We start from the raw sequence: 11,069 nt of genomic DNA on the forward strand, positions 1-11,069 counted from the left end.
TGGCGGAGCCATTATTGCTACATGAGTTCAGAGAGAAAGGTCTCGTCCACTTCTTTCTTTCATCCGCTCTGCAGATAAACACAGGTGGACTGATGCATGTATTAGTGCAAACATCTGGTAAAGCAAAGAAATGACAATTAACATTTGTGTCATGACAGTTATCGGAGAACAGACATAGACGGAGTATAGATTCTGTTGGTTACCAATCACTTACGGCTTTATTACATTGCTAATAAGTTTATAATAGCTAGGCTATTCAAATCAAACTAACAATTATTTAATGAATTTAAACTATTAAACGAAGTTTATTAAACGAAGTTTTAATGAACTATTAAACGAAGACACTTACCATCTAATTGTTTTACGTGGAGTTACTTCAATGCTCGTGGATGTGCCGGCTTGAAGGTAACTGCGTTCATCCTGCTTCGGACTCCACGACCCTCTTTCTTTTCGGGAAGAAGTCTGGCGTAAATCAAGGTTTTTATTTCATTAGTTACAGTTTAATTTCACATTCAAATTTAATTATTTAGCAGACGAAAATTGTGACAGTTCTTTACATATAGCCTAACTATTTGATCGTTTCGAAGCATTTACCTGTAATTTGCGGCGTGCTGTTTCTGGGGCTCTCTGGGATAAGTGACCTCTTCCGTCTGTTTCTGAGGACTGAGGAACGAGCTGGTTTGGAGTTTAGTGCGCCAGAGATGTTCTCCTGGTTGGGTTCGTTGGGTCGACTTGGGACTCCCTCGGATTCTTGAGCTACCGGACTCCTGGAAATCCCGCAGTCGACCAGTGCTTGAAGCGTCTCCTGTTGCGTTAACAGACGTCGCGGCACGAGCTCTCTTCTGTTGTACTTTATCCTTGTAGAAAAATGGCAAAGTGTCCTCTGAGATCGCCTCCCACTCGTAATCTCCAGGCAAAGGCGAGTTGGTCTCAAAGTTAAAATTCCACCGGCTCTGGTCTCGCTCGGAGATCTCCTGCAGTTTGCGTTTCATCCTCACAGTGCAGCTCCTCATGGTCTACGGGTCCGAATAGGTTACGGCAGACCTTTGTGCGGGTGAGGAGAGGAAAAGTGCTCCGTGCAACATGACGCTCCAGATTGCTTGATACGTCCACGTTTGCCATGATGTCTAAAAGTCAATGCCGTGAGCCGACGTTTGTTTGGTTCTTGTTGTTTGTAATCTGTTTATATCCGTGCCGGTGGTTAAAGGCCAGCGTTTGCACGAGAAAAGGCCTCCGATTGGCTAGACAGACACCACGCCCTGTGTAATAAACCCCCCACCAGTATCAACAAAGTCACCTTCCCCCTCTTTTAAGAAAACCACAGTCTGAAAATTACGACCCATGAAGGCCATGAATTAAGTGATTGTTTTCCAAAAAGAGAGCGAAAGAGAGAGAAAGGGAAAGAATGAAAAAGTTACAATGTTATAAATAATATATATTTTAAACTATGTATCAAAGCAATATTCTTCCTCTATATTCGACACAATAGGCCAGTATCATATAGGCTACGCAACACACATAATACAATATAAAATATCTTTATAGGCTATGGAATTATATATGAAAAAACATTTTGAATATTTTTAATGTTTGGATTAGTTTTCTGCAATATATCTTTATTAAACGCTTGTCATCTTAGGTGCGTAGTCTATATGGTCTGGCATAATTTCATTTAAATATGTTTCATAGAGTTTCATAGAGGACAAAATGGTGGAAAGTATCACATTTCAGAATTGTTTTACACTTCAGTGATTTTTCTAACTCACCTGATGCCACAATGTTGTTTTTGTTTATTTTTCAGACAAGAACTACAACCTATTTGTTCCTATACAGTAAAGTCTGTTTAATTAAATTAAATTTGTTTAAAATCTCATTTTGTGGTATTATCATTATAACTTTTGTCACATTAAAAATACCACACAAACAATAATTCTCAGTATTTACATACAAAGCAAACTTGGACACATTTACAAACACACCACATAATTAAAATGACATAACTTAATTCACTTAGTTAATTTGATTGCAGTATGAAAATAATGGGGTGTGGGTTTGTTTTTTCTTCACAGGCCAAAATTAAAAATGCATTTAAAATTTAAATTATAAATGTATTTAAAAACCTTATTTAAAAATTGTTTTCGTAAAAATCTCCCCTCGCTTCTCCTATAATAATAATAAAAAAGATGAAAACAAATAAGTATTTTAGCCTATATAAATGGCACTGCATGTAGTCGAGCAACTTTCTAACCACATTTGTGAAAAGAAACTGTAGTAAAATATTAAAAGTTCAATAAAACAAACCAAAATATATAACGTGTTTGCATTAACAGCTGAAATGATCCAAAACTGAAATGTAAATAAGGTCGCACATGTGTGTTTCCGCTGAACGTAAACCTGCAGCAGCTCCAATAGATTCTGAAATATGTGCAGGTAGATCCAATATTTAAATTGTGTGTGTAAGACTCTACTTTGTGTAACAAATAATTAATCATACTGAACCTCACATACCTTCGAAACGTGGAATAAAATCCAGACGTTTCTCAAATTCGCGCATTTCTGGCGCAGCTGGGCGGTGTCCACCAATGGCGCGCGAAACTCAACCAACCAGGTGACTTGAGAAATATTGACGTCAAGCACATCTACAAGATGGCTGCTCTGCGAGATATCCAGCGGGTATGTTCGTCAGTTCTATACACCATTCATAAGAGCAACTGCCAAACAAACAAACAGCTTACCTGTTACGTATTTTTTAAATGATCTAGATTAGACAATTAATAAGTTACACAAACTTGGCCTACTTCAAACAAAAGCAATCGCTGCACACCAAAATCACTCTAAAAGTGAATGATATATATATATATATATATATATATATATATATATAATATATATATATATATATATATATATATATATATATATATATATATATATATATATTTAAACGGTTTTTGATAACTTACACGCACATCTTTATAGCTTTGTCTCAGTAATTAGATATAATTTAAATAAATAAATTATCCCTGTTACATACCTCAAACTCGTTTAATTTGGTGGGCTCCTTTCTACCCTCCTACTGCACTCTGAAGAAACAAACCTCAAACGGTTGTAGATTTCTAGGACCGCCGTGTTATTTTCCCCAAGGGGCTGCTGACACCTAGTGGCTGACATGTGTAACTACTGTTGTTGGACGAAAACCAAACGTCACTTATATTTGGACCTCCAGACAGCCCAGATGGTGGCCTTCCAAGGTACATTTTCATAGCTAAATCAAGAAACTTCGTATATGGCACCTTCCTTTTTTATTTTCTTTTTTATTACTCTTCATTTTTTGTCATTATCGTTTCAGGCAGTGTTGGTTAACATCAAATAATTATTTGAGTCTACTAGAAAGAAAACAAACTCTAAATTTAAGTGAATGCTGAAATATTTTGTTTATTTGTAGCCTAACTAGGCTTTAAAAAAATCTAGTGTCACTATTTAGTGTCTTATGAAGGTTTTTATAGGGTTTGTTAATATGTCCACCTGATTTATTTAGTAAATTTAACACTTCACACCTAAAATCATAGTGATTTTTTGTCTGGCTGCTGACAATATTTTCAGATTGGTTGAGTGATGGTAAATTAGTAATATCTTTAAAATCAGATACTTTCCAACTGCTCATTAACACAAATTTCTAATCAGCCAATCACATGACAGCAACACAATGCTTTTAGGCATGTAGACATGGTCAAAATGATCTGTTGCAGTTCAAACCGAGCATCAGAATGGGGAAGAAAGGGGATTTAAATGACTTTGAATGTGGTATGGTTGTTGGTGCCAGACACGCTGGTATTTCAGAAACTGCTGATCTACTGGGATTTTCCAACCATCTCTAGGGTTTACAGAGAATGGTCCGAACAAGAGAAAATATCCAGTGAGGGGCAGTTCTGCGGGCACAAATGCCTTGTTGATACCAGAGGTCAGAGGAGAATGGCCAGACTCGTTTGAGCTAATAGAAAGGCAACAGTAACTCAAATAACCACTCGTTACAACTGAGGTATGCAGAAGAGCATCTCTCAATGCACAACATGTCCAACCTTGAGGCAGATGGCTACAGCAGCAGAAGACCACACCGGGTGCTGCTCCTATCAGCTAAGAACAGGAAACGTAATTCACGCAGGCTCACCAAAGCACGAATCATCTCAGACTGGTTTCTTGAACATGACAATGAGTTCACTGTACTCAAATGGCATGCACAGTCACCTGAACTCTATCCAATAGAGCATCTTTGGGATGTGGTGTAACTGGAGATTGGCATATTGGATGTGCAGCCGACAAATCTGCAGCAACTGCGTCAATATGGACCAACCATGTCAATATGGACCAAAATCTCAGAAATATGTCCAGTCCCTTGTTGAATCTATGCTACAAAGGATTAAGGCAGTTCTGAAGGCGAAATGGGGTCCAACCTGCTACTAGTAAAGTGTACCTAATAAAGTGGCCAGTGAGTGTTTATCTTTATCAACAATAATGCAGAATCTGTCATTATCCATATAGTCCAGATTTGTGTTCTGAACTTTATGCAAATTAGTCCAAAACTGATTGTATTATGTCTCATTTGCAGTGTTGGAAATTTTTTTCATTCATTCATTCATTCATTCATTCATTCATTCATTCATTCATTCAGTCAGTCAGTCAGTCAGTCAGTCAATCAGTCAGTTTTTGTTTTATTTGTTTCCTATTTATCTGTTTTGCATTAGCTACAACAGTTTTCCAAATTTTATTTTTCCCCTATGAGTAAGAATTGTGAGCCTTCTCATGTTAAAAGGGGGGAAAATAGCAAGTGAGCTACATTGTCTTAAATAATCAGAACTTTTAATTTGAGCAAGAAGCAGTCAAGCTTAAACCACACATGTAAATATCTGAAGCAAACAACCAAATGGGGTGTAAGGAAGCACACATACAGTCCAGTAATTGCCTTTTTAAAGTAGTTTTCCCCTGTTTTATGAATGCTTATGTTGTAGATCGGAAGAAAGGCAGGTGAATGGACGGACAAAACATCATTTGTTTAGGGAGTGGTTTTGTCATCATAAACCTGCAGATTCACTTCCTAGTGACACTCTAGAGCTGCCCAAACCTGTAGTGGCCTAAAAAAACTCAGAGCATCCAAGAGCAAAGCCAACATCCAGATATGCTTGGGCATCACGATACCCCACTGGTAAGTCAACGCTTTCATCATAAAACAAGGCAACAGAATGCAAACAAATCAATTCTCAGGGGCTGTTGAAAAATATATGCAATCTCATGAATCTCTTTTCACTCGTTTTGCATTCTGAGAACGATGCTATAGATTTGATAGAAATCTGTAAAGTTTAGTATGTATAAGTATTATATTATTGTATTGTTATACTATTATTATTATTATTATTATTATTATTAATAATAATAATAATACATTTCCACTGTCTTAGATATTTCTGAAGGTAATGATTTTCAGTAAAATGTCTGTGTTTAATGTTATTAAGTGGTACAGTTAAACAGAATAAAGTATTTAAAAACTTATTAGAGATTAAAAGATATGGATATGTCTTAATTAAAAAAAATTATCAGACAACAAAATGATTGCCTGGGTGACCAATTTTCTTAGCTCTAGAATTCAAGATGTTAAAATGGGAGGTTTTATTTCAGATAAAATGTGTACTTCAGTTGGAGCTCTCCTGGGTTGTGTTTTATCTCCGTCATTGTTTCTTTTATATACAAATTCTTGTATAAGTTCATTTAAAAATAGATATATTGTAAACTATGCAGATGATACCGCTTTGGTGAGCCTTTTAAATGAAGAGGAGGAAGAACACTGCTCTGTTCTTTACTTCTTTTTAAACTGGTGTGAAAATTCAAACCTTTTCCTAAAACTAAAGAGATGGTTATTGATTTTAAAGAGAGAACACAAAGCAAAACTCAGCCCATATTAAATAAAGGGGAGCAAATTCAGTTACAGTAACAATTTATAAATATTTGGGTGTGACGTTGGACAATAACCTAAAGTGGGGTGTATGGACTGACTGTGTAAGGAAAAAACTTCAAAAGAGTATGTACTTCTTGAAGAAACTTCTGTCTTTTAATGTTGACAACACATTGTTGATCATGTTTTTTAGTGCTTTTATTGAAAGTATTGCAACACTTTGTGTGATCTGTTGGGAAGGAAATGCTTCTGGGGCCCAGAAGAGGTCACTGGGGAAGGTGGTAACAATAGCCAGTAAATTGTTGGGAATAAAACTAAAGATCATTGATTGTATATACAAAGAAAGAGCACTAAATAAGGCTATCATGATTGTCAATGTTGAGAGACATCAAACACCTTCTAACTGTTACCATCAGGTCATCGATATTGTGTGCCCAGGTGTGTAAGAAATAGGAAAGAAATATCATTTATACCCCAAGCAATTAAGTTCTTGAATTCCTCCTCCCTCCGTTGTTGGCTAGTAGACTGGATATTTATTTAGAGTAGGTTTACCATGTTTTTAAATGATTTATATATACAGTTTAAGTCAGAATTATTAGCCCCCCTGTTTATTTTTCCCCCAATTTCTGTTTAACAAAGAGAAGATAATAATTCTGACTTCAACTGTATATATACATATGCCAAATGTGAAATGTCAGAAGTCTCTATGAGTGTATGTTGCAAATGAAATTTCCCTACTGGCACAAATAAAGTTAACTAACTAATGCCGAGTTCAGACTTCATGATTTTCAAAGTAGTCGTGTCACGGATGTTTTCACACTGCATGACTATCTGGGTTAGCGTTCTGTCGGTGCTGTGTTTACACTGTAGGATGGATCGGCGACAGGAGAGTTCACACTGCATGACTTTAAAATAGGAAGAATCACAGATAACTTTGTCCAAAATATGTCTCACAAACAAACAAACATGAGCAGTGACATGGAAGCAACCCAAGGTCACATAATATATCTTTCGTTATTAACTACATAATGGAAAAAAAAGGCTTTAGCTTTAGGAACTTGTATTGCTCATCTGGCTTTTGAAGAGAATTAACAATCTCTCCTCAACTTTTTTTTACTTTTCGACCTGATTGTGAGGCTGATCAGATGACACATCAAACAGACACAGTGCGAAATTTCCACTAGTTTTTCCTCCATTTCTTGGGTCCAAATAAACTGAAAATGAGCGCTTTTAACTTCTCCCCAGCCTCCCGCTGGCCTGCAGATACACACACTAGTGTATGCTGCGCTCTCATTGGCTGTAGTTGATCGTGGATGTTATTTTCAATCAGAACACATTTCACACGGCATGATTTTAATCGCCGACAGCTCCAGACATTCAGCATGGCAAATATCTCACGGGCGTCGGTGACTCATCTGAGATTCTCTCATATCGCGTCCTTGATAGGTCAAACTGTATGATTGTCACTCATGTGAATGAGCACCGATTTGCCTGTGATTTCAGGCATTTGTCAGCGATTTCACAAAACCTATCGGCAAGTCAAAATCAGGGCTAAAATCATGCAGTCTGAACTCGGCATAACTAACTAACTTGTAGTTTTTTATTACAGTTTTTCTCAGTCACTTTGGTGCATTTCTCACAACACTATCTACATTTGCACAACAGTTAATGCATTTCTCAAAACATTTAGTCTTATGTGCACATCATCGTAGCAGTTTCTCATTCCTTCCAACAAACTGAGAATGCTTTTGGACATGCATCAACTGCTTTCATACAACTCTCTGCTGTTTTATAACATTATCATTTGCTTATGTCATATCAGTCAAAATTAACTAAGCTTGTGAATGCTGAATAATCATTCCATATAAAACTAATAGCCCTTATTTCACTACTTGAGTCATTACATACAAAAATGTTGAGCTAGTTGTCAAAATCTGTCAAGCTAATTTTATACAAAAATGTAAATCGTTTTTTCCTTAAAATGTCTTCTAAAATTGAACAATTTCATGAATGATTTACAGACCGATGTATGTTGTAGGTTCAGTTCCAATATGTCCTGCAATATTGTGTACAGTTGTGCACAGCTCTACTCAAAGAGAGTTTATGTTTGTTGTAAATATGGGTGTGTTTATTCTTTTGCACAATGCTGTGAATAAATTAGAATTGCAAAGAGCAAATGCGGTAAAAATGTGAAACATACATATTCAGTGTCTTGCACTCAGATGCCTCACTAAATGCAGTGATGTTTATCTGTACTGTAGTTTTCAAATGGCTGTGCAAAAGTATCTAGTGCTGTCTTGAGCATTTTCTGGTCGTGTCACCAAAATCTTTTTTTGCATTAGAAAAAACTTATAGAGTAAACTGTCATAATGAAACATGACAAAACCATTTGACTATCTTGTTCATAAACAACGGAGTCAGGACTTTTCATCTTGATGACACTGACGCTTCCATTGACATGAATACTTGCTTTTGAGGAATAAGCTATCCATTTTGAGCAAGTGACACACTTTTGCAGGTTATCAACTAGGTTTTGCAGTTTGTACTAATTGTTTTGAAAAATGGATTAACTCTTGTGCAAATGTAAATAGTGTTGTGAGAAATGCACCAAAGCCACTGAGAAAAACTAAAGTAAAATATTATTGTCAGAATGTGTGCCATTGTTTAATAGATCTGTTTCCTCACAATTCAAATACCATTTTTTCTGTGACCTTTAATGCAAATGATCGTGTGCTATGTAGTCTATGGCATTTTACCCATCCTATCCCCTAGTCAAATCATGGGCAGCACCCAGACCTCTCCACACACCCACACACATCAGTAACATTTGCATACAAGCCATTTGTGCTTTTTAGTGATCGACACCTGAGCACGTTCAGCAGTCAATTATTATTTAAGCCATGTTTTACATACATATTCTTATAGCTCAAAGGCTTTACTGGTTTCAACGAATGCTGATTGGGAGCAATTGCATGTTCACTGATCAAACCAGATTGTATCTCTTTATGAAAACAATTCCACTGATGGCAGCTATTAGAGATCTGGAGGGCTGGGAAGGGTTGAAAATGCCTGGAGCAGGTGTGCAAGTGATCTCATGGCATTCAGATAAAAACAAATTGATTGAAAAGACATTAATCAGCTCAATCAAATCTGATTACATCAATCGAATGCTGTTGGCTATTTGAAATGTTTTTGTAGCAAGGATGCCTTTGTTCTGACTGCTTTTGGTTTGTTCCTCTTCAACCACACGAGTCAAACTCCAATCACTGTTGACCAGAATGCAAATAAGCTGTTTTCAACTGCATAGGAAACTTCTTTGGATCACAGATTTTGCCTGACATTAGTGTTTATTATAACATGCCTAATTTTACAAGGGTGTTTTTAAATATATCTGTGCATATTTCTACATTAAAAAACATGTACACTTGAAGTCAGAATTGATTTTTTTTTCTTTTTTAAATATTTCTCAAATGATGTTTAACAGAGCAAGGAATTTTTCACAGTATGTCTGATAATATTTTTTCTTCTGGAGAAAGTCTTATTTGTTTTATTTCGACTTAAATAAAATCAGTTTTTAATTTTTTAAATCCATTTTAAGGTAAAAATTATTAGCCCCTTCAAGCTATACATTTTTTTTGTTCTACAGAACAAACCATCATTATACAGTGACTTGCCTAATTACCCTAACCTGCCTAGTTAACCTAATTAACCTAGTTAAGCCTTTGAATGTCACTTTAAGCTATATCGAAGTGTCTTGAAAAATATCTAGTCAAATATTATGTGCTTTCATCATGGCAACGATAAAATGAACCAGTTATTAGAGATGAGTTAGTAAAACTATGATGTTTAGAAATGTGTTGAAGAAATCTTCTCTCTGTTAAACAGAAATTGGAGTAAAAGATAAACAGGGGGCTAATTATTCTGACTTCAACTGTGTATGTAGTCTCTCAAATTATTTTATTTTATTTCTCTCAGAACTAAAGGTGTAAAAGCCGTCACTTGGGTAGCACTTTTTCTCAAGTTACGCATTTATACTTTTAAGTACTATTGTGCACGATTTAAGTACTAACCTTTATAGGGATAAAAATAAAAATTCTGTCTTTATTTACTCACCCATCACTTGATTCAAACCTGTTTAAGTTTCTTTATTCTGTTAAACACAAAAGAATATATTATTATTAATAAACTAATACTCACTACTCACTGTTCACTTATCACAAAACTGCTTGAGTTTCTTTGGAACACAAATAAAGATATTTTTTTAAATGTTGGAACTTTGTAGCCACTGACATCCACAGCATTTGTTTTTCCTACTATCGATGTCAATGGTTACCAGATTTCAACTTTCTTAAAAAATATATCTTCTTTTGTGTTCAGCAGAATAAATTAACTTATAAAGGTTTGGAATCACTTAAGGTAGAGAACATAAAATTTTCATTTTTGGGTGAACTACCCCTTTAAGAAACCAATATGGACTCTTTAGGTACAAACTACTATGCAAAAAGGTTCTGCCCTAGTTAGCACATTTGTAGCTTTATTTCCTGGAGTGTTTTAACACTTTACAATAAGGGTTAAGTTTTAGTTAACATAACATGCACTAACCATGTAAGAGGTTAGACAGCCAATTCAGTAAGCAGATGCGGATGAAGCGCAAGTGATTTACATGTGAAGTCAAAGCAAAGATGGGATTAGATATCCTGTGGCACGAATGCATTTTATGCATTTGACGTGCTTCAGACTGCAAAAGAAAATATGAGCAAACATCTAACAAACAGCGCAATGGAACAAACAGGCCACTGGACGTGACTGAATTGAAGGACATTATTTGTGCTTTACATATGGCAGTTAACAAGAGAAAACACTTTATTTTGATGGACCCCTAGGAGACATTGTACTTCCAAAAAGTTACTTTGCAACTATTTCAGCTTATTCCAATAACATCAATCTTAAACCTGACCCGCTAATATACATGAGTTGTGCGTTATAATGTGTAAAAGGCACAAATGCTTTGTTGATGCCAGAGGTCAGAGGAGAATGGTCAGACTGGTTCCAGCTGATAGAAAGGCAACAGTAACTCAAATAACCACTCGTTACAACCGAGGTATGCAGAAGAACATCTCTAAAC

The sequence above is a fragment of the Danio aesculapii genome, chromosome 7 (genome assembly GCF_903798145.1).
Source record: "Danio aesculapii chromosome 7, fDanAes4.1, whole genome shotgun sequence".
Lineage (NCBI taxonomy): Eukaryota > Metazoa > Chordata > Actinopteri > Cypriniformes > Danionidae > Danio > Danio aesculapii.